This window comes from Spea bombifrons, chromosome 12, assembly GCF_027358695.1.
Source record: "Spea bombifrons isolate aSpeBom1 chromosome 12, aSpeBom1.2.pri, whole genome shotgun sequence".
In the NCBI taxonomy this organism is placed as follows: Eukaryota; Metazoa; Chordata; class Amphibia; order Anura; family Pelobatidae; genus Spea; species Spea bombifrons.
In genome coordinates, this window is record NC_071098.1 from 23,974,748 (window position 1) to 23,999,716 (window position 24,969).

Consider the following 24,969-nt stretch of genomic DNA (forward strand, 5'->3'; position numbering starts at 1 on the left):
TATATATATATATATATATATATATATATATATTAATTAGGCTTAAATTATATATACCTAATAAATAAATATATATATATATATATATATATATATATATATATTGTGTGTGTGTATATATATATATATATATATATATATATATATATGTATGTATGTATGTATACACATGCATATATATATTGTACTACTGTATCGCTCTGATTGCCAGTATTATCTCAAGCACTTGACTTTGCTTCTTTTTAAACCCGTCTTCCTTTCCTCTAATCCCTGTCTCCTGCCCTCCCCTGACCTCACCTTTGCCTGACAGTCTGAACGTTTCCTGGTCAGAATAACTGCCCGGTCAGTGAATGGCAGAGAAAACACATAGGTGTTACAATTGGTGCAACATTCTCACGTCCAGCCTAAATCATTTATTTAAAAAAAAAGTATCTTACCTGCGGAAACTTTGTATTTTAACATTTTCTCCTTTCTTTGGATTGCAGGCGTTCTCACTTCTGTGCTTTATCTTTAATTTTGACCTGTTCGTCTTCTTCATAAGCGTATGTTTAACTCCTGATTTAGATTGCCAGCTTTTGGAAGCGATTTATTAATATTTTTCCCCCGGCATGCAGTCACTGTACTCGCGTGAGTCTCCTTGTTTCACTTCTCCAGTCCTACATGTGAGAATTTCAGAGAATAAAATTAAATCACCACCGAGGTGGCTCAATCCTTTGATCCAATCACTGCCCTGTCCTAGGCCTTCAGCCAATCACTTCTCAGCCCCGGGTCCATATGAGGATGAGCCATCCTTAAGCAGGCTTGGAAGTGACCGAGGTGAGGTCCCTCCCTCTGAGTCTAGTGACATTGGTGCACCGGTGACAAGTGCACGGCTCTCCGTCTCTGCTACAATCCACTTGCTACCACTATAGAGATAAAGCGTAGAAAGTGCTTCACGTTTCACAGAGTAACTGAAAGCAGAATTTCCTTCTGCTGTATTCATCCATGCATTTGCCCGGATCCATCTGTTTTGTTTTCTATTCGGAAAGTCAATACGTGTTTTGATTAGGGTGGCAGAAGTACCGTATTTGCTCTGAAAAATACCCCTTGTCTTCTAATCGGGGTCGTCTTCTAATCAGACCTCAAATAGAGGTCTGATTATGAGACTAAGATCCAGATCCCCCGCACCGCTGCAGGGGGCCTGGATCCTCCTGTCTCCCCCCCCATTTAACACCCCCCCACACACACACTTACCGGTGCTTCCTGCTGTGTTGCCGGGGCAGCGGGTTGACGTCTACGCGATCCGCGTAGACAACGTCCGCTGCAGCCGGAAGGAGGTGTGGCTAGCAGCGGGGGTTGTCTGCGTCCGTCACGCATACCTTCCCCGACTGTCAGAGATCAGAGTTCCCCACACCGGTGCTGACAAACCCCCGCTGCCAACTCCACCTCCTTCCGGCTGCAGCGGAAGGAGAAGTCAACCCGCTGCCCCGGCAATACAGCAGGAAATTGGAAGCACCGGCAAGTGTGTGTGTGTTAAATGGGGGCATAGGGCATTTCTGGAATGCCTTATACCCCTATATGCCACTCTGGCACTTAGGGGGTTAAAAGGCATATTATGGGTCAGAGTGGCATATAGGGAGGTATAAGGCATTTCAGGAGGCAGAGTGCTCTATTAAATGCCCCCTTAACGCCACTCTGCCTCCTTAAATGCCTTATACCTCCCTATATGCCACTCTGCCCCATAATATGCCTTTTAACCCCCTAAATGCCAGAGTGGCATGGAAAATACAAGGAAATAAAAACAAAAAAAATATTTTTCTCAATCATAGCTTTTATTAAAAAAAATTGTTTACATGAATTAACATTTACTGGTAAAACTTTTTTCCTTTAGGGTCGTCTTATATTCAGGCTTTTTCTTTTTTTCCTAAGTTAATATTCAGATTTTGGGAGGTCGTCTTATAATCAGGGTCGTCTTATAATCAAGCAAATACGGTAAATCCGAACTGGCTTTTTAAAAATAGGAACTCTGCCTCTAACATATGTATAACTAAATCAATATATATTGTGTCCATCATATCAGTAACTGACAATTCCTTTGGAGCAAACCTGGTTTTGACCTTGAGATTCCAAGGTCCTTGACCCAATCTCAAGGTGAAGGCGTAGATTGTCCGGTCACACAGTCTGCAGTTGACTTCTTCCTATTCTACACGGCTGTGATGGTATTCCCTCAAGATTGTAAGCTTGCATGCCGGGCCCTCTCCACCTAATGTATCGGTTTGTCTCAGTCTTGTCATACCCCTTGAATATATGTATTGTATTAAGCGCTGCAGAATTGTCAGCGCTATATAAATTAAAGATAATAATAATAATCTAACACTCCCGGTGGGTGCTTTTGGTATTAGTACTGTATGTTATGCTTGAATGCATGACTAAATTTAGTGTATCTATAAATAATAGTAAGTCAGTCCATGAGCACCAGTATTAGAGCCATTTGGTTAAAACATTTGTCGAGTCACTCCATAGAATCTTAAGTGGCTGTTAAAGGGTTAATACGTAAGAGTCTCGGGGCATTTAGAAAGTTCCCAGGAATGCTTATGAGATTTTTGCACAGTCGTCTGTAAATGTCACTGCTTTTCTTTTGAAGCAGCACTTGTAAGTACACATTGTGATACTTGTCTGGGCTGCTTAATATACCGACACACGCCACGGAGCTCCTCTGGGTTAATAACAAACTGTTAAGCATGAACTTGTCATTATACACCAAAGAACAAGAAAATTAGTGTGTTCTATTCTTTATCATATGTCTCATCCAAATGTGCATTGAAGGAAGAACATATCAGATCATTTAACGAGTATTATTTACAATGGATGAACAGATTCAGTTTGCTTACCAAGTCTCCTCATTCACACATACAGCTGTCACCTTCCCAGTTTAAAACGATACCAAAAGGGGAGTAGTAGTGGGAACTAAATCTCTAATAGATTGATCAGGAAAAAAAGCTAATTTTAATAATCAGTAAATGACACCCTCGAAGCCGGGGTCACTAATTGCTCAGCATACATACATATTAGTCAATAGTCCTACAAATAGTATTGACTGTTGGGTGGCCCATACACGGCTCCCTGTATCGTATGACTAAGAAGCTAGATGAGTTTCGTACCTTGCCGTCTGTGACCAGCCTCTACTGCGAGTATAGTCTACTGCGGGACTAGCTCTACTTTGAAGCATCAACTCTTTCTAAAGAAGCTATGGTCTGGCCGAAAAGAGAGAAAATCCCTATAATCACGCAAACTGAACCTAAGGAACAAATAAAAAAGCCAAGGCTTAGCTCGGCTTCATCAGGGGTTTTTACTACTCCCCCTTTTACTGCCACCCCCTGTAAAGTGCCTGTAGTTAGCCTAGGCCAAGGTGCAGCCCTAGTTATTTGTATAAATTATTAAGACTTTTAGGGCTGTAGAACACTGGGATAGCCTCATACCCTTAACCCCTAACTTCTACAAAATAGAGTCATCGGGAGGGAAGAGGAACAGAAGCACGAGGGATGAAAGAGGGACATTTGTGAGGTATTCTGAAGATAAGACAAGACCAAAAGTTTAATGACGTTTGAGATCTTACAACAAGCAGAAGACTAGGTGGCTGCCATAAAATGTATATTATCACCCATACTATAGGTCATAGTCATTTACTCAAAGTTCCTGCAAAGTGTTTCCTAAACAACCCCCCTCTACACATCCCTCGTTTATCCAGGCGAGGAGTACAAAGACAAGTGTGTCTTGCCTACATTCAAGCATGGTGGTGGGAGCGTCATGGTCTGGGCCTGCATATGCTGGAAAATAATGGTGAACACACAAAATATTGACACTTTTGGGCCCAATTTGGACATTTCCACTAAGGGTGTACTCACTTTTGTTGCCAAGGTTTAGACATTAATGGCTGTGTTGCGTTATTTTGAGGGGGCAGTAAATTTACTCTGTTATACAGGCTGTACACTCACTACTTTACATTGTAGCAGAGTGTCATTTCTTCAGTGTTGTCCCATGAGAAGATATAATAAAATATTTACAAAAATGTGAGGGGTGTACTAACTTTTGTGAGATACTGTATTTCATGAGACGTGTTCCTGAATCTCACATGAGGTTTGTACCAGAAACTACGTTGTTCCTTTACAAGGCTCAATAATACACCACGTCTCCCTTTCACATGTAGTGATATAAAGTCTGATAGAAAGAGAGCGATGGAAATCAATGAATGGAAAATTCCCTCCGGCATCATTCACCCTGCCTCCACTCAGAAGTCTGGTTTTGACTGATGTTAGCCACACTAACACTGATACATAATAACGCTTCCTTCTATTTCCGCACATTACATCCTCTCTCAGCTCCACTTTCTGTTAGGAAGTTCTCTATTTTGATCAAATAGCCAACAGATGTATGACACATTAATGCGTGCAGAATACAATTTGTATATCATTTAGTAACACATCAGGATACACTTTAATAGCCTTTAAAAGTAGTGGCTAATATTAATGCCTACTGATGACACAAAGTTTTGGTATTAATGATGTATGTACCTTGACATTGCGCTAGGCCTGGGCTGCACCCCCAGCCACCCCCACTATGGCTGCCATCCTCACTGCGGGGCTTCAGTATATGACGTCATGGCCCGGCGCTCCGTGTTTCAAAGGCATGCAACGTTTTTAATGCATTTTATGGAGGCTGTGTCAGCTTTCATAGAGTAAATCAGCAAGTTGGGGAAATCAGAAATCTTGTAACCATTCCACTGAGCAGCAGCTCACCAAAGGCTCCAGGTTTTGTGGAAGAGGGACTACCGCCCCCTAGACCTACTGACCTAGACCAAAATACATCACTGGTCAAGGTCATCTAATCATGCTTGGACCAAGCCACACATGGAGGCAGGGCTAGGGTCATACCGGGAGTAGGAGGAGAAGTGGGCAAGGAGTGGACATGGTCAAACTGTGTTCCCTTGCTGGAGGAAACTGCCCTAAAGACCTGGGGAAGCAGATCTTCACCCTGAGACTCTGGGACTAACCCGGAGAGAGTTCCCTGGTATCCATCTAATGTTTCCATGATGGTTTTTAACTGAAATTGTCTCTGGAAGTTTAGTAACCAAGTCCAAGAGATTTGTGGCCATGTTCAAATTAGTACAAATTATTAACTATTGATTCACAGAGTATGGCTCTTTTTCAAAGCTTTGTAAATTTTGGGAAAATCATAGGAAATTAGTGCAATAAATATTCCATCACATGTTTGATACAAGTTAATTAGTGGGTGGCATTAAGCATGTATTACCTATATGTGTCAGTTGACAGGGTGTGAGCTCCACAACTGGCCAAGTTCAGTATGTTAATTGTCAGGAAGTGTGAAGTCCTTTTGTTTAGTTCAGTCCTGATACCTGCTTATTCTTTACAATGTAAAATGGAAGTCAGTGTTTGGAAATTGTTGCTGCTCAGGAAATGACGTTGAATTCTTTTCCCAAGTTTTGTTTTAAAGAGGAAATTCTTCTTAGCCTGTGTGTCTGACGAGGGAAGACCGAGAGCAGAATAGAAACTCTTTATTTTTATTTCTATCTCTGAAAGTGTTAAAGGAAGCAAACACAAAGGGCTGAAGGTTTGGGTGTCCTTTGTTTCATATGTCCATCGTCTGCCCTTTTTACTGTGATTTTGTTTTTATGTGTCACATTCAAAGAGTCCTCTCTTTATAGTTCTAATTTGCTGAGCGTCATGGGAAGTGGAGCAACAGTAAAGCTGCAGATGCTAGCTGTGAACTAAAATTCCCATGATTCTCAGCCAGCCAGGTGTCCATCATAATGCTGGCTGAGCATCATTGGAAGAGTAGTCCACAGCGGCAGAGATTTTTTAAAATTTAAAAAGGCTAATCCCTCCCAGGAATTTTACATATACGCATACACTGCCCTTACACACACCTGCCCATAAACACACATATACACATACACTGCCCTTACACACACGTAAACACGTACACTGCCCTTATACACACACACTGCCCTTACACACACTTTCTCCCCATCTATTACCTCTTCCACCATCCTTCATCCTCTATCCTGTGGTGGGAGCGCGAGGCCTGTCACTTCAGACCTCACTTTACTATTCCCTCATCACTACTCACAGGCTATTGCTGCAGAGCGCAGGGATGATGTCATATCCCCACGCTTGGCATTATTTGCTGGCGCGTAGTGATGAGGGAGTAATAAAGGGAGGTCTGAAGTGACGGACCTAATGTTGAGACGACTAGAGGGAGATTGCGATCTCTCAGCTAATCTGCAGGCTGCAGCTGCTCATCGCGCAGCTATGCCCCCCCCCCGCAGCTGCACCTGAGGTGAGTACAGATCTCGCCTCACCTTTCCTCTGCCCCTGCAAAGCGGAACAGAGGAAGGGATAGGCAGGACAGTGGGACAGAGACCTAAAATCGGGACAGTTGGGGGGCATGCAATTTCCATTTTTTTATTTCTTTTACAGATACACAAAAATGGGTTGTTCTTTAAATATATATTACACTTGAATAATTGTATTGTCAGCACATTCAGTAAAAGAAAACTTGTTTTGTTTTTTAATTTTAAGACTTTTTGTTATTCTTTCTCTTCAATTGGGAAATGCCTTGTTCTATAGTGACATCTTGTGGTCACTTTGAGTAACAGCACCATACCTCTAAAACAAGGAAATTGTAGTTTATTCAAATACACATAAAGAACTTTACAGCTTTATAACATTTGAATGAGATGTCTTTTTAATGCAGTTATTTATGGAAAGTATCATCTATATGCATCTCATTGTCAAAGAAAACAACTAATACCTATTTAGCTGCAGCTAATCTGGAATTTAATTGGCTCACGATCACTACCGCCAACAATAGCTAGACTGAGGCACAAAGCCTGAAAACTGGGACTGTCTCACTCAAAACAAGACACTTTGGAGTTTGACCATGCTCACCCCCCACCTACTAAAGGCTGCGTGTGGCTAGGGGCCCCCTGTATGCTGCTTGCCCCACCCCTACATGCTTCTAGTCCTTTATACAAGCCCCAGGAGAGGGAACACTCCGGGTAGCATACTCCGGGAAGTTCCTAGGTATTTTCCTTATAATGTACCCATTCAGATTCAGTGTTCCCAAGCAATTGGTCCAACAGGTTTCAGCGCCAAAGATAGGTTATAAAATACAATTTAATTTCAAATAATTACAATACAATCCATATGATACCCATATATAAAACATTGTAAAAAATGTTATTGTTGTTTTTGTTATCCAGAGATATATATAATCAATATAACGGTTGCCCTTACGCGTTTTGCCTTTAGGCATCAGAGGGTGAATAATAAGAATGTATGATATCCCTATTTATTTAGGGTGCTTTTATGCACGACATCTTAGTCTGTTGGTTAGAGGTGATGTGTGTAGGAATCACCAGTGTGGATAATATTACTGCAGGTTGTGCAGCCTACTGGTTTAGAGCTCTCTGGAGTGTGTCTCTGTGTTAAGCTTCACATGCATTGGAAATAAAATTGTAATTTTATAACATATCTTTGGCGCCAACACATGTTGTAACAATTTTAGTATTAATATCTTGGGGGAATTCAGCAGCCTTTTTCCTTTTTTCATCTTTCCTTCCTTTCTTTTCTTTTTCTTCTGTACCATTATCCCAGTTTATTTAGTGTAACTAAAGACAGGATTTGGGAAATATTCAAAGGGTACTTTTATTAACAAATGTTTTAGGGTTGCAGTTTTTTAATGTGTGTGATCATTTCGTATTATTCAGCCGTGAATGCTAGTATAAATGCAGTATGAGTTTTGACTTGCTGGAGCTGCAGATCAGTAAGAGCCATCAACCCTGCCTTGCCCTAATGAAAGAGTAAATAACCCCTAATTAAAAAAAATATCCATCAACTGCACCTAAATTGAACCGTATCATCATTTCACTTTTTATAGGAGCTTAGGTACATTAAAAGAATTCCATCTGAAGGAGAGATGTAACGTTACATCTTATTCTATGTTGGGCCAAAAAAAATGTACCAACTTCGAATTAAAGGGACAGTTTAGTTGCAGTCCTCCTCAGCAATTGCAAATGTTTGAAAGAAATGGGAGATCTACCTTTTGGGTAGGTTTATTTACAAAGAATACATACATACAGCACCAATCGATGACAGTAACAGAACGATGGAACTTGGGTGCTATAGGCTCGCAGTTCTTGAAATGATGGAGAAGACAAAGGGTGGAGGACAGGGGTAGAAGTGACCTTGTCCTTCTAACCAGGAGTCTTTATATTCTTGTACAGTATCAATTACTAAAGTGACAAGGATATGGAAGCTGTTATAGCTGCAAATGGGGGACCAACTTAACATTAATGTCTATGTAGTTAGAATGCAATGTCATCAAAGTCCCTGTTGGTGTAATGGTCAGGTGTCCCAATACTTTTGTCCTTATAGTGTATCAATAGATCTCATGTGCCCGCTAATTTGTATGACAATTCCAGAAAGAACTTGTAGCAGTCGTGTGATTCAAACACATGTTCCTGGCACTCATGTTTCACTCCATATATATTTAGAACAAAGAAAATATGGATTTCTAACAATAAAATAAACCAAAGGTTCAGTGAAGGGTTTTCAAGACCATATTCTGTCCCTTTGACTTCTTATAACATGACTTCTTGAACCTTGGGGAGCCAGAAAAAATAACTATGGCTTATTACCTCTTTATGTACTGCCGAAGGAGACTTTACTCAGGTTGAATTACCGCAACCTGCCCTTTTGGAACCCCCAAAAGATTTTCTTATAACCCACGTGAAAATACCCGCTTATCAGCTCTGCTTCATTTTGACCATCTCCATGTATTTAAAAAAATGTATATGTAACATAAACACATCTCCGTGGTTCTAAATCCTCCAGCAACGTAATATAAACAGCTTGCGTGTTGTTACACATAATAGCCCTTCTAAATTAGTGAAACGTTGTGACAGCATTAAACACTGCAGTATAAGAAAATAAATGGTTTTATCAGATTCCTTCTCCTCCAGAGGGACATATATTTTCTCAGCTTGTGAGGTCTGTGTTAAATTTTGTGCTGACGCAGACTTCTTCTTCTTAGAAATCATTGGGTTGCATGCGATGAACTCACACTTAACCTGCCTGTAACAGATTATCATTTTGAATGTAAGATTATTTGATATGTGCCCAGGCAACAAGGCCCAATGCATACATTATGGTGAAGATAATAGCCTGGGGGTTTATCCCAAGGTGTGCGGTTCCTGTAGTCACTGGATAGTCAGTCCTGGCAAAGACGGGTGAAATGTTTCTAGTTCCATTCGTTTGCCACCTCCTCGCCTTCTTCTATACCTCCAAACAGTCCTGATTTTTGGGCGGCATTTCCGATTCCCAGGGTACTGCACCATGGTCCCAGGTAACTGGCCCACTGCTAAATATCTAAGTATCCCTGTGACTAAAGATCAGTCAAATCACGCCTTAAATAGGTTTATTTACAAAGCATATGTATATACAGCGCCCATCCATGACAGATGACAGGAACAGGACTTGTTGGGTGCTACGGGTAGCGGGGCACAAAGACTGGTTGAGAAGATCCTCACAAGGTGGTTATTCCTGTAAGTCAAGCAGGTGACCTCCAACGTTCTCCAATGTGAATTACACAATGGGACAATTGGTTAATGCTGCAAATGACTATTGTAGGTGGAAACAGCTGATTTTTAATGGAATATCTTCACAGGCGGACAACGGCCCTTTATCACTCCCATCACTCCTGTGTTCCAATGGCCCTTTATCACTCCCATCACTCCTGTGTTCCAATGGCACGTTGCGTATGCTGATCCAAGTTTAAGTTTAAAAGGCTAATTGATCGCTAGAAAACCCTTTTGCAATTATGTTACAGCTAGAAATTTCCTCGTTTTCCATGAAAACAGCTGGGTGACCCCAAACGTAGTAGTATAAGTTCATTTTAAAAGTTATCCAAAATATCACATGACTGCCTACAATGGGAAATCACAGGTAGGAGGCTATTGGAACATAAGGAGAGAAAAACACTTTCCCTAAATACTAAACTGCATACAACACCCGTCAGAGTGCGTTATTCGCTTGGTGGGCTTCTGTTTTCATTTCTCTTTATTTGCAAAGAACTGTCATAACTGGGAAGTCCTACTTCCCAAGGTCTCTGGGTCAGTTTCTTCTTCCCCTTCTTTCCCTACTACTGTCTGCCCTCTTCCACTCCACCAGAAGACAAGTTCCAGGTAATCGTCCATGGGAAGTTCTTGACTATGAATTGGTTAATTGACTTCGATGATTGCCTATAACATGCTACTTACAATGAAGGGCCTCATCTGGTAACATGTTGTAAACATCTGTTTTTTTTTGTTTTTTTTTAAATTCAGTTTAGTTCAGTCACCAGATGATTTTCTTGTGCAATCACAGATGAGTCACTTTTTTAATCTCAACAATATCATTTTGTTTAATTCTGATAAAATGCAGGCTCCACAAAAACACAAACTGTGTGCAACAAGATCAGAACTATAATACAAAAAAAGTGAAGTATATTATTTTTTCTTTTTCCACGCATGCAATTTGACGTGTCGAAAGATAGGGAAACATTTTTTCAGTGTTTTTATTTTACTTAAACTTAAATTTAAGACACTCGGCTTCTCCTTTTATTGGGCCAATATACAAGAAATTGTATATGTTTTCAGTACATCAAAGGTCTCTTCCTCCGTGTCAAATTCAGCTAAAGACTCCGTATAATAATACACCCTTAGGGCAAGGGTTTTAAGTTTTTTTTTCAGGATGGGGAGATATAGATGTAGAAGCAATCATTTTGTGAAATTTCCTTTCTATTAAGGATGGAATCTGACAAAGCTTATGTAAACAATTCATGGACCATCAAAATGTTGTCAGGCTCGCTGATGCGAAACCTGTATTGTATTGGTATGTGTTCTTAGTTAGACTTGAGTGAGCGTGCAAGTGGTGAGAACACCAGATCCCCCAAGCTTTTTGTGATTGTATGTCTGGAGTTGGACTTTTTATATGCATCGCTGGCTTGCCATATTTGATGCCATTGCCTTCAGCCTCCTATGCATCTAGGATATTATACACAATCTACCAATCCACTCTTTCTTCACCTTGCTTGTCAGTTTTGCTGGCTAGATGTGTATTTTATAGAAGTTGTGTTATATTCCACTGTAATGTCCAATATATGACCCTAGTAGTGTTGATAATGCTTGGTCTTCACCTTGATGTATTCTTGGAGAACTGGATTATGTGCCAACCGCCACAAACTACACACAATCTCATGGGTCTCTCTTGGTATTGTTCATTTCTGAGTGGACATGGTATTTTCCCCATCCAAACAAACTCAGGTGTTCACCTTTGGTTATTGTGAAGACTTCTGTTGAACTTTAGCTTATCACCAATCTATTGTTTCCAACATCAATCCATTCAAATAGAGAAGGCTATGCACAACAACATTTTTAAGGGTAGGTAACCGTTTTTGGGGTACCAGGAGGCTTCTAGTAATCTCAAATATATTAAGTGACACTAAGTGAGTTTGGTGCCGCGTACGTTTGAGACATTCTAGACCAGGGTGGATCTCAATTGCTCCTGAACTCTACTTCCTCAAACCTAAAAGTTTGGTAAACCAAAATGTGCAATGTGCCAAAGGGGGGCTGTGGATTCTGGACATTGTCTTTCACTAAAGCCACATTTCAAAAAGAGAGGTTGGAATGCAGCACTCAGCAGTGAAATGGTGCACGAGCCAGGGTACCACCAAGTCCCTCAATAAATCCAAAATAAAGAAGCAGAGGCTCAGCACTTCAAATAATAAGGTGAGTTTATTTCACACAGGCAACCTGTGCGTCGAAACGTTGCCTGTGTGAAATAAACTCACCTTATTATTTGAAGTGCTGAGCCTCTGCTTCTTTATTTTGGATTTAAAGCCACATTTCAACATCCCCCTTAGAGACCATGACAACAAAAATAAAGATACATTCTGAGGAACAACCAGATAATCAACCCTTGAAAGCAAGTATAAGAGATTTGGAGTTTCTTGCCAAGTCAGTTGGAAAGGATTGCTTGTGAAGTGATCCTTCAAGGTGCTGTCTTTCTGCATGGGTACACTGGGTAGTTGCCCAGGGGCCCTATGTTTTAGTGGCCCCCGGTCCCATGGTAATCACATTATACTTGTTATATTGTGTAATGTCCGTGCTTAGAGCAGCTCGAGCCCCAAATAAAAGTAGTAAAAGTATGGTACCTACTTCGGTATTGTTCTGAAATGAGAACTTTTGCCACTGGCCGGCGCTGACTCATTTTTATGACGTAGTGCGCTGGTCGCAGAGATGCAGCAGGTGGCGCAAGCACCTGATGCAGGTAACATTTCACAAGAAGAAATATACAAAGGAGCGTCCTGAGTGTCTCTGTGAATGTATGATTCATGACACATATTCCAGACTATGGAACATTACGAATACTAGTGCAGTGGATTACCGGAGTTGTAGTTGGCCTGACATCATTTCAGAATCATGATTGCAGGCTTTGCAATCACTCATGTCGAGCGTATGACGGAGCCGGAGTAGAGATAGCACAGACAAGGTATCTTTAAAAAAATGTAAACTGCGGAATGGCGAATGTGTAAAACGCAAATGGTTAAAACATTCATCATCCAAAGGTTGTTTGTACTGCTTTGCATGTCACCTATTTTCCAATAAAGAATCTCCCTTGGCTACATTAGGGTTTAATGATTGGAAACCCCAGAAATCTTATTGAAGAACTTCAAAATGGAGAGGAACATCATAAGTTCATGATGGCATATATATATATATATATATATATATATATATATAGATTCATTCCCCAGAAGGGGCTCTATGGGCTTCCCAACAGAGGAACCTATTGAAGAATCCTCTTAAATGAATTTAAGTATTATTTAATTTCCGCAGATATTGTGGTGTCGTTTGTAAATCTTACGATTCAGCATAAAGAAACCGGATGAATCGATTCTTTATTAATCAAACAGCATTTCTTGCAGCAAGAATACTGGCAAAGTATCGGCACGTGTGGTTTCTGTCATTCGCTTTTTTGCTTTAGAGGTTTTGCATTTCATGGAGAAAATCAAACTTCGACAACATTTTTTGACTTTGTTAAGTGTTTGTATTCTTTTTTCTCGTCTGCTACACATCGATGGAATGTTCTGCTCTCATGTTTAGGAAAATATCATGTTGTGGTCAAGAGTCATCGCATTTTGTGGCTGTCCATGCTCTGCATGAAAGATGCCCTGGATTCTTTATCAGCTGACTCTAATCAGGAAGTGAACACAAGGCGAGAGGCAGATGGATTAAGTGAGAGAATGGAGAGCATGGAAACAATCTCTCTGACAATTTTTTGGAACGACATTATCAAAAGATTTAACAAAACACGTAGGTTCCTGCAGTCTAAAGATGTGGACATTCTTGTTGCCGTGAACCTTCTCGAGCCTCTGAAGACTTATCTTCAGGAAATTAGAGGCAAATTTAGTGACGATGACCTGAAGGCCAGGCGGAGGTGCCCAGATTCGGATTATAGTTAAGTGATGAACTGGAAACAAATGAAGTGTCTTACTAGTAGATACGCATACAAATTCGAGGTGGAAACCCTCCTCCCTGTTTTGGACTCTGACCTGGCAAAACGTGCAGAAGCTTATTCACGGATTGGAAATCTGTTTTCCTTCTTCTGTCCATTGGAAACAATTATTTCTGATGAGCTAAACAGAAAATGTGTGCATCTGGCTAATGTGTATGACAAAGACCCTGATTATGGTGACCTAAGTGAACCAAGCATCTCAAGCACTACATGGTTCTTGATTAAAAATCTAAGACCCTCCCTCCATTTCACAGCAAAATAATTTCAGGAAACCGGAAATCCATCCATAATCCATATTAATAAATAATTAGGGGAGCAATCTTCTTAAGACAGCTCCGATGTCATGGGGAGGACATAACAATACCCCACAGCTTGTTTATTTTATAAATATAATAAATTCACGCTACAGCTTCAGACACAAACTCACTTGTTAAAAGTGGGATAGAACCAACCACAGAAATGTAACGGGCAAGAGACAGATGCGAGAACATAGAACTGGGAATGTTGAAGAAACAATCTTTCTCCATCTGTACCTCCCCAAATTCATATTGTATTCCATTAATTTACACCTAGTCAAACTAAAATCTACAGCTTCCACACGCAGAAGATTTAATTTATGTAAAGGTCAACTCCAAATTCCACCCACCTGCCTTCTATAGCTTCTTCTATCAAGTACAATTGGCTGAAAATGGCCCAAGAGCAACAGTAGTCCAGGAACGTCACCAGTTAATGCCGGTTTGTGTTGATGGTCCATCACTTTGGTTACATTTTTTGGTTAAAATTTCAGATTTGACAACATACTGAGTGTTTCGGATACTGCTGAGACCCCACGAGACAAAAATAGGACTATAGGTAATAGGTATTTTCACCCCTGCACCGATGTATAGCTTCATTTATATGTCCCAGACAGACTATAAGACCTTCAAAGGCGACAGAGCCGTGGGATCTAGAGCGGAATCTTGTTCTCTAGACTTTCTGAGCTGAAGCCATGGTTGAAAATGTACACCATTTGTTCCAGACTCCTAAATCCTAGATTTGTCAAACTATGCAGAAAATAAAGTTTTAACTTGATCCCACTCTTGGTCACATAATCCCAGGTGCTTCTATTCCCGCCAACGTCAGTAAATAGTAAGTAGAATAAACATCTTTCCTTTTAATATACTTTGTCCTTGGGCAAACATGTCGGCAGCAGTTCATACCCTCCACCTGAAAAACGCAGACCGGTCATTCTAATTGTTCAAATGATCTTATCTGGACTAAGGAGGGGAAATGGGAAAAAGGACTTTAACCCTTAGGCAGACTTAAAATGATCTGCAAATATTTAAGCATCTCGCTCTGTAATCTTTAATCTTAAAAGTTAACCATTCCTTTAAATACACAATATCTATATTAAACACAATTTGCCGGGAGACACCTGAAACCTATGCCTGGGTGCTGGGTGTTGTGATGACCACGGAATACGAACAGACCTGCATATAACATCACTTTTTGTTGGATATCCTTGCAGTGGGAGCCCAAACCACTGCAGATTATGATACTATATATGATAGAATTTAAATATATATAGATCATTATATATTAAAATAAAAATTATTATTCATATTAATAATAATAAAATAAAAAGACCCCAGATGACCTCAGAAAAAAGGAAAGATACACAGTAACATAGAATTTGTCGGCAGAGAAGACCCATTTGGCCCATCTAGTCTGCACATTTTCCTGCAGTAGAGACTTTAATCAGTCCTTGGTCTCGCCTTAAATCCAGGATTACTTTACGCCTACCCCTTAAGGATTCACTGCTGAGGGTCTTAACCATCACCTGGGCTCTATGAAGGTCCTGAGTATGGACTGAAATTACAAACAATATAACTTTTCTTGCTCATCAATGATATTTTATTGTTTCTACCCGAATGGTAATGGTAACCATTAGGATACTGGGTGTCACAACAAGCTCTGTAGTCTCTTGATTATTTTGTAGTATTAATTTGGCGTTAAGTCTTTTTCAATATGTCTACCAGTTATCTTCTTTACAATGTCTTTTTTTTTTTGCTCTTTATAAACGTATCTTGATATGCAACTGTTAGTACTTTTCTTTTTGTGATATAGTAGCTCAGTCTGAGATCATTATAAAACACTCACAGATTTTATTTAAGAAAGTAAGAAGTGATTTATTACTTCTTTAGTTTAGTCCAAACTTCCTCTTTGCCATTGAACATATTGAGCCATGGACCGTAATCGGCATACCTGGTAACTTCCAGGTTCTGGCCACCAGGAACCCTGACATTGGTGGCCGGGTGACAACAGCGGTGGACAGGGCAACTGACTTTGCCTGGGGGCTAGCCCCAACCGCTTTAAATTTGTATGGATGTGGGAGGGGGAAATGGCCATGGATGGGAAATGAGGTCTAAACCCCACTCCTGCAACCTGGAAATTTTGGCCCATGGCCCGAAGACCCGGAGACGCTGTGCCTCACCCGGAATCTTTGGGCAAAATCTGGAGAGCTCCCCAGTATGAAAAATCTGTTGATGGCCAACTAGTTTATCATTATTGTGCAGAATACGTTTCCATTAACCCCGTCCTTCCACGTCAATGTGAGTCTATTAGGGTAAAAACAAGGACTGTCATAAAGTGATGGGATTGTAGATGAACTGGATCTATAAGGTGATTCATGGAAAAACTGAAACGGAGGATTTATTTAAATAATCTTAAATGTGATATATGTTGTAACACAACAGTTCCAGCCCTTTAACTCAGAACTGGATTGTGATTTTGTTCCCCCCTTAAAATTCATCTCTTTAACTAATTTTTTAGATGGTTATTTATGTTAGCAGCAAGATGTCAGTCTACAGCATGCAGAATTGCTTTTAGCTCATTAAAGTAGACTTTTTTTTATAAGGCGGTGAATGACTAACTCTTGAAACTGGCTCATGGAAATTTTTTGATTGTTGTTGAGAACTGTATCATTGTTGACAAACAATACAGTCGTACCCCTGATTTCGGTCCGGGATTAGTGTCATTTTATCCTGTGTCGACTCCTTTATTCCCTGTTGTATATGCAGCTGCCTTCCCTGCAGGGTCTGTCTTTTTTTCCCTAATACCCCGTGTCTGCCTAATGATTGTTGGAAAATGTTTAAATAAATAACTAGAGCCTTGATCGACAGATAAGAATATGAAACATATGCTATGCCATTTATCTCATCCATAATTCAGCAGCCTCTGCTCCCTGCAGGTCGGAAACTGTTTATCCTGCAACCACACCTCAGCCTTGGCTTTCTTTGGACTCCTGGGTCACTGTTGTTTTCCACAAACTGCAGCGATGGACCCATCCCAGAATACATAGTCTTTTTAACTCTGTTATGTCTACTTAGTCATGTTTTCATTGTTATGTATACCTGGCATTTGTAACTTACACAATTACATATTTTGACTTTAACCTTTCCAAGAGATCCCTAATGGAACTGATCTAGACAGGGGCAGACTGGTGATGATGAGGTGGACCAGACTGGTGGTGATGGGGTGGACCAGACTGGTGATGATGGGGTGGACCAGACTGGTGGTGATGGGGTGGACCAGACTGGTGATGATGGGGTGGACCTGGCGCTTTAAGGCCACTGAGCCCCCAGCTGCAACCTGTACCACCTGATCTGCTGCTCCAGTAGTGTGGCCCTGTCGGCCAGTTGCCCATGTGCCAGATGACCTGAATCCAGATGAAGGAAAACAACAAAACCCTCTTCTAATATGTAACCATTTTTCTATATATACACTTGAACACACACAAAAATATAAGGTTTAGTCTGAAAAAAATATCATTGTTAGTCTATAAAAAATAGAAAAATTGGTTTTGCATTGAAATATCCCAGAAATATGTTCACAGTAATGTGAGTTGGTGATAAAAGCTGTGATTGTTCTCTCTGCGCTGTTGAAACAGACAGTGGTTCTATGTGGAAAGCAATGTGTTTGGTGCCTAGAGCTGTGACATCACATCATGTTCTGCTTTCATCGTATGGTAGGGTCATATTACATCATATTGCCTATCTCATGGCAGCATGTCCAAAGCCAGTTTCACAGTAAAGCAGCACTAAGATAGAGCGAGTGCCAGGACTTGGTCGGCTGGAAAGAGGTTCCATTGTTTGTAACGTTCTGACGGTTGGCAGTTTGGGTTGATAATGGGTCAGATGGTATAATAAATGTTCATTATGAGGCTTTTCTAGATCTGGATGAAATTCAAAATGAACCCACGCCAAATGTAATTATGTCTCCATTAAGAATCAGCCCGAGCCAAGCCAATTTCATAAACATAGCTTTGCGGTCCTCTTTCTTAATGGGCCTAATAGGAGGTTTGGGACCAGCAGATCTTCTGCCAGAGAACCTCTTTTTTTTAGAAAGCTGGATAAGGTGAAAGATTAGATTATTAATAAGAATAGTTTGGTGCCCTAGCTATCCGACTCTATCAATAGTCTACAGTATTAACCTGCAATGAATTACAACAGATCAAACATACGGCCTCTTCTTTACTTCTTCCTAATATCTCTGAACACTAGGTAACCTAATCATGGTCATTGTGCGAACTAAATCACTGTCCATTGCCACCCGCATAATCCCTCAACGTAATCAGTCCACTTTATCCAGTAACACCACATCCAAACAATAACTGCGCACCACATCTTTCTACTATCTCGACCCGTTGACCTGTTTTTGTTCTCAGATTCCTTATTTCCTTGCAGTAGGCATTTCATAGGCTTAAGCTTCCTCGCTGATGCCCCATGTACACAATGTCCTTGCGCACGCCGAGGAACATCTCTGAGAGCCAGGAAAATACACCAATGTCCTCCAACATCAACCCCTGCTAAGAGAAAGCTGGCTATCATTCAGACATAGATACATAGAATCTGAAGGCAGATAAGAATGGTTCAACCCGTCTAATCTGCCCTTTTTTCCTGATGTAAAGACTTAATCTGTCCTTTAACGTGTCTTCGGGAAAGCTTTATGCCTATCCCATGCATGCTTAAATTCCCTTACTGTATTAGCCTCTACCACTTCTGATGTGAGGCCGTTCCATTTATCTACCGACCTCTCGATAAAACCTTCTTCCGTTACATCTAAGCCTCTGACGTTCTAGTTTTAGATCATGGCTTCTTGTTCTAACATTTGTCCTCTTTTGAAAGAAACTTCCTTCCTGTATTTAAATGTCATCTCCTCGTTCTCTTCTTTCCTCCTAGTCAATCTTCAATGGTTAATTATATACATTTCATAGACTTAAACGTAGCAGAATGAATTTCTGTTGGTAGTAATCGTAACTTTTGACTGCCATCTCGATGTAGAGGACAATCTCCGTGAGATCTGAAAACAGAGGAATTATAATTAAAGGGACACTCCAGCCACTGGTTGCTTTAAATGATAATGGGGTCTCTTTGGAGAATGCACGAGGGGATTCTGCGGAACCCCTAATATGGATTTGCCGCCCATCCCCCAGCTACTTTCTGTGACTTTCTGTGCAGGAGATGTGTTCGGCGGAGTACACCTTTGTGCAAGCGATATACTCTCCACTTGTCGGTTCTAGCGCTCGGAGAATGTTGCTAGAAGGGGTCTGTTCGGACCTGTGCACATCCACGGTAAGCGCTCCCATCGATTCCTGCCACTGATTGGCTGCTTCAAGCAGATTATCCTATATATTTGAAAAGAGATTCAGCGGTTATTTAAAATACGTCTGAGCAGACAGACAGACAGACAGCCGGCCCCTTTAAAGCTTGTCTTACAGTTTCAGTGTGCGGGGCTTTAACAATAGCTCTACACAGAAACCATGGGGACATCTTGAGGTGTGAAGTCTACTGATGAAGTTTCTCTTTTGGACTTCAGTAAATGTGATTCTCCTGCATGCAAATAACTGCAATCTCCTTTTTTTCCTGCATTTTGTTGCCTCTTGAGGCAGGCAGGAGGGGGGTGCAGAGTCTGGAAACCTGACCCTGGTGTTTGGAATCTGGGCAGCACCCAGAGGTTGGGCTTCTAATTGTTCTAGGAGAGATCCTGCCCCTCCACTGTGAAGCAGAGAGAAGGGGGAGAGGCACAGACACAGCAGGAGAGGCAACAGGAGGGGGAGGTGTGGCAAGAAGAGAAGGCACAAGGAGTCTGTGGCACAAGGTGGTTTCAAGCAGGGTGAATGGGGAGGAAAGGAAGTGCAAAGGGAGAGTACAAAAGGGAGTAAGGCAGATCAAAAGAGAGCGCTGAGAGGCAAACAAAGTGATGTTTGGGGAGGAGAGGACATCTACAGCACTGCAAGAGAGAGAGATCCACTGACCAAAAACATTTGATCAACAACTGGAGAGTGAGGAGGAAAGCCCGGCTGAACCTCACCCTGATGCAGATGGCAAAGTAGTGTGCAGAAAAAGCAAGATCCAAGAGTCCTGGTAAGAAATCATTTTCTTAATCTACCCCCCCCCCTCCCCATTCATATTACATTGTTGTTACTGCTCTGTTGGAATCCTGACTCCTGCAGTCCCTTGAGGATTTGCTAGGCACTTGAAGATGCTGCTCCTGGTGATTGTTAGGTATTGAGGTCCCTTCTCACATGGTCCCATACCTCTGGGAATGAGGCAAATTGCTTGGGTTAATGGGCTTTAACCCTTGCAGTGGAACCTAGGATGTATTTTGGATGATGAATCAAGTTTGGGGAACTGTTGGATATCTTAACATGCTGGGTTCCTTGGTGTGGTTTGGGGAGGACTCCACTCCTGGGATGTTTTGGTCTATACAGTGTGCAGTCTGCCTATTGTGTCTGTATTTAGTAAAAGTTTGCATGGATTGTTACACTAACTGATACATTTGTATAAATATTTTATTTCTGTAGTTTTACAGAGATAGTTGTACGAAAGTTCCAATACTGGAACTGAGTAAAGTGAGATTCTAAAAGAAAAAAACTATGATTAGTAGATGCCAGGGATGAATTGACTTGTAATTTTAATGTCACAGTTCCACTAGACAAAGAATACATTTTATTTTAAATAGAAACCATCCTTTTGGGCAGAAAATGGCCAGATTGTTGTGTCACAAAATGGTTTAAGTCAGCAGTGGCTTTTAAAACATATGATGCTAGATCCCAGCAGACAGTGGGACCCACAGCTGCGATGTATGGCACCAGGCGCAGGCAGGCATCCCCCTCCCCTGGGCAAGCAGTGGGGTTTGTCAACAAGCAGTCGTGCAGTCACATGCGCGTGGTCTTGGACAACCTCTTATTGTATGAGCTTCCTCTCTATAAATCTATATTTTTTTAAATAGATGGCCTGGTAGGCATCTGAAGAGGTTAATTCCATATCTTAATGGATTCTAAATAAAGCAGTATTCATAAGTGTTAATAACCATATTAACTCTTTACGCCTACCCCCGCCCTGCACACCTGCTGGCATACGCGGTGTTTGTTAACAGGTATATGTGAAAATTGTGTTGCGTTGTCTTGTGTCTGCATTTCAGTGGCCATCGTTTAAGAAATATTGGACTTTGACATCAATAAATTAGGCCTTTGTGACCCGAAAGTATTCAATTGTCCGGCTGAAAGGTCTATGGAAAGTAACTAAAACTGCCTTAGACTGCTGATATATGAAGGAGGGGGTCATTTTATTTTAGCCCTTAACTCTTTGAGTGCTGGGAGTGTGCGAAACATTCAGTATTACTATGTGGTGCACATTAGGAATGGTTTACCCCATCCACATAGTGTGTAGTCGCTCGAGTTTTATTGTGTTCTGATTTGGTAAGTTCAGATGTCTCAGAAGGTGACATCAAGTCTTAAGTTTTGTCTGGATATGCCTCCTTTTTTATGAGGCAGCGCCTCTTTATTTGCCTGTGGGATATGTCTGTTAACACACCTACTCTGATTTACCGATGACACAGGCTGAATCATATTAAGTGCTCTGTGATTATACATTAAAGTTTCAGGGGTCATGAAAATGTTACTAAATATTCAAACTGATGATTAAACATATTTTAGGTCATTTGACTGAAAGTTATTGGGTAATATGAAAGATTCGCTGTAAAGGTACAGTCGGTAATTTCCTGTCTGTTCCTTCTATAAAGACGTATCATCTCCTTTGTCTTTTTGCTATATGGTTGTGTTTTTGGTTTAAAAATGTATAGAGCAACAACAGTCGCTGAAAGGTATGGAGTTCTATGGATTGTATCTATTGGTTGATATCAGTAGGTAACTTATGGACCACTCCTGACATTGCGTGGGTTGATTTTGAAGAACATACATGTCTGGAGAGTAATGCATCCTCCTGAGATTGTTGATGGGCCACGAGCAAAAATGAAGGGACCTGGTTACGTTTTAGAAAAAAACAACCCTGCTTTTGACTAAACACGTTCATGGCCACCTTGAGTTGACCACAGTAGCTGTCCCATCAGATGTACAGCCAAATGGTAGGTCTTGAACAATGCAAATATGTGAAATGGTGTTTCTTCTTTGAGGACCTGATAAAGAACATGGGGTGTAATTGTTAATCATCCAGAGGAACTATGCTTTGTACCACACTCAACTTGTACTGTCTCCATTTCTTGTTTCCATTCGTGGCTTGGATTTAAGGATTCCTTCAAGATATATAAAAACAGGTGATACGTATTCCCTTATTCCAGAATCCCGAAGAATATGATATAGATGCCTTGCCCTCTCCGTACTTATGTGGGGAGTTGTAAGGTATGTGCAGCTGTAGTGGGGGTGTTAAGCAATCTGATATAACCGTACATCTCTGCTCCACCAAGTGTCTGTAGCTGCCAATTTTACCACCTCCTTTTTGCTTTCTTCCCAAATGGTGGTTTGGGCCATGAGTTCTTTGCCAGTTGGTCCCGATTTCTTTTAAAATGTAAAATTCCATTTCCTTTTTGTTTGCTTGTCCTGATCTTTTTGTTAATGATTTGTAGTTTAAACCTAAACTCCTTGACTCCGGTCTGGCACACTTTATACAATGCCATGCAATATAGGGTGGGTGGATGTTGTCCTCCTTCAATCTCTTCCTAGATAGCCGAGGATAAGAAATGTAAAGAAACCTCGGCTTCGCACACAGCCTCTATTAATGGCGAACAGTGGACTGTACGCTGTGTACAAACACAGATACTGTGACTCATGGTTTGCTATTGTTAACATTCAATTAGGAAGATAGCGCATTATCAACAGACTGATGAATCAGTGCAACAAAGGTCAGGCTTCCTTGCCCAGCTCCTTATAAATGTTTTTAATGCTTTCTGTCTGTCCTCTTATTGCCGGTGTATATCACTTGTGCAAATAAAGAGAGAGGGACAACTTTAACGGGGAACGCCCGCCATTTTAATTCCCGGTATCATGTTAACAATGAGTTTTCAAAAAAATATTCTCATTGCTCGCTTTCTCATAATTTATTGTTTCCAGGAAGCTGCATACGAGCCGTTTGTATGTGTTCCAGCTCTATTATATCGGCCCAATCTGCTAGACTCCTTATTTTTTACTGCCTTGTGGTAAACAATAGAAAGGTTTAGTCTTAAACACCCAATTGGGCCCTCTGGCTCAGGGAACAGACTTCATTAGAATTACCATAAAGCAGCGGCTTGGTGTGGTGTCACTCAAAATATCACATAACTGACAACAAGGGCGTCCTATAGGCAGTAAAAAAAAAAATTACTAGAAGAACCCAAATTCAGACACAAAAGTTTGTAATGTTGTCTGTAAAGCGTCATAGTGCTAAGGGGTGGCTGAGATTTAAAAGGAAAGTTTTATATCCCCTGGCCTCTAAACCTTCTATTAACAAAATTCTGCTGTTCCTACCTACGGGAATAGTAGAATTCCAAAGATGCAGGGCTTGGCTTTCATTCTTATTGGCCACTTCCTGGTTCCTAGCTGGACACTTTATTTTAGGGAATACGGTGATGTCATAGTGCTCTACGCAGGCCTACAGGATATCCCCTGTTGTCAAGCAGACAGGCACACGTATGAGGGCATTAAACACAAATGATAGTATTGTTCGTGATACAGATCTTCACAAAGAGTTGTAGAACAGCATTTTGCTCTGAAAATAAGAGTATTGTTTAATCTATAGATAAATGCAGTTTTCTGTTTTTGGTCTGTTAGAGTTGATATTTCTTCTTGAGACAATGAGTTCTGCTAAAGAATGGATGTCCTACATGGCCTTTGGCCCATCTTCTCTTATTCATGTTTATAAGACTTATGTCATGCTGTCTCTTGCGCTTAATTTTGCATATCACCAGCTCTTTGGTTACAATAATACCTTTTGCAGCTTTTACCTTCGTTAAATCCATTCATTAAAACTACCCGCAAGGTGGGTAAGCTGGCCATAGAGCTGCCAGAGCCAAGCACTGGAAGAATACCACAAGGACCCAGTACTGGAAGCGGTCTTCCACTGCTGGATCCAAGTTGGCTTTTGCTCCTTCTGCTGAGCCAGTCACATCGTTGGGGCCCACCTTCCAAGAGTCCATCGTTAAGAGGACTTTGGGGCCCATATTCTTTGGTCCCGCGTTTCAAGTTGCTTAAAATTATGTGGTGGGTACACGTATATCGCCATGTTCTACGCCTCTAAATATCACCGTGATTTGTATAGAAACATCCGGAAATGTGCTTATAAATTAAAAATATAAAATACATAGTTCAATAGGTTACACAAAGTTTTGTTTGCCCTCTCTCCTGCCATGCCTCTATCCACACCCCATAAAAGAAGACTGTCCCTCATTGACAATTCCAAATTGTGTGACGCACGCAAGTGTGATTTGGCGATCACGGTAAACAAAAGCAGTCTAGAAATAATCACATTATTTGGCTTTGTGTCCATAACATACAACCTGAATGCATATGTTAATATCATTAACATGCTAATATCTTTTTTATGACACAATGGCTGTTCTTCCACATGACAAAAGCTGACCCAAAGAACTGTTTGTTGTTATCGATATCTGCATTCTATTCAATCCATTTCCTTCTTATTTACGTATTACGTGTGTATTGTATAGGCAGAGATATGGATTGGGGGTTGTTGTAATTGTAGATTAGGCAACTAAAGATCTATAATATGTCTCTGATATTATCCACAGGCAGACAGGTTTTCTTAGTATGCGAAATTCCTAAAATAATTTGTTTAATTCAGTGGGGGGCGCGCATCGGAGGACAATTTCTGCTCGTGTTACGTACATCAGATAGGCTATCTGATAAAAATAGTCCACATTTGTTATTTGGGTGTAGATTTCCATCCCCCAAAGTTTTGCTACATTATACTGGGGTGTTGGCCGTATCATCTACCAAAGCTACAAGATAACTATCATCATACTTTCTCTGGCTGTATGCGATACGAGAAGATATAAGATGCTTGACTTATTTTAAGGGGCCTAT

General features: G+C 40.9%; 1 protein-coding gene across 4 annotated transcripts in view; it reads left to right on the top strand.

Annotated features, from left to right (window-relative positions):
- The first annotated feature begins 19,686 nt into the window (after positions 1–19,686).
- PLEKHA4 (pleckstrin homology domain containing A4) overlaps positions 19,687–24,969 on the top strand; it is a 39,112-nt gene continuing 33,829 nt past the window's right edge. For all 4 annotated transcript variants that reach the window (XM_053451861.1, XM_053451862.1, XM_053451863.1 and 1 more), the window contains exon 1: positions 19,687–20,020. The gene's annotated coding sequence lies outside the window, so the exon portion shown is untranslated. The remainder of the gene's footprint in view (positions 20,021–24,969) is intronic.